Source organism: Octopus bimaculoides, chromosome 5, assembly GCF_001194135.2.
Source record: "Octopus bimaculoides isolate UCB-OBI-ISO-001 chromosome 5, ASM119413v2, whole genome shotgun sequence".
Taxonomy (NCBI): Eukaryota; Metazoa; Mollusca; class Cephalopoda; order Octopoda; family Octopodidae; genus Octopus; species Octopus bimaculoides.
Genome location: NC_068985.1, coordinates 98342576 through 98342974, shown reverse-complemented (window position 1 = coordinate 98342974; position 399 = coordinate 98342576). Strand labels below are relative to the sequence as shown.

Here is a 399-nt window from a genome sequence, read left to right as displayed (position 1 = left end):
ACATGCTTAGCGAAATGGATGCACTATCGGATAAGAGTAAAGTCAATATTTCCTATTTCATGAGGAAAATTATACACTCTATTATAGCAGGTAGGTACTATCTACTATAACAGGTTTAACGTAAAAAATTGTTTAATTTTAAGCTTATTTTCATACATTTTAACTTTATTTTAAAACTTTATTGACAAATTTTAACCCCATTTTAATCATATTATTATTAATAAATCTATAAACATTAGGGAGTTCACTCTAGTTTTGATTACTTTGATATACGAGTATTATCAAAGCAATTAAAAAGTAATAATTGTGGAAATTTATTATCGTACAATATATAATGCTTTATATTTGTAGACAAAAGATTCCTGTTTTAGAAAGACATTTTTCAGCATCGGAAAAATA

General features: G+C 24.8%; 1 protein-coding gene across 1 annotated transcript in view; it reads left to right on the top strand.

Moving 5' to 3' along the window:
- Positions 1-399, top strand: part of LOC106878048 (cytochrome P450 4A12B) — a 27827-nt gene that overhangs the window by 5565 nt on the left and 21863 nt on the right. The window lies entirely within an intron of this gene.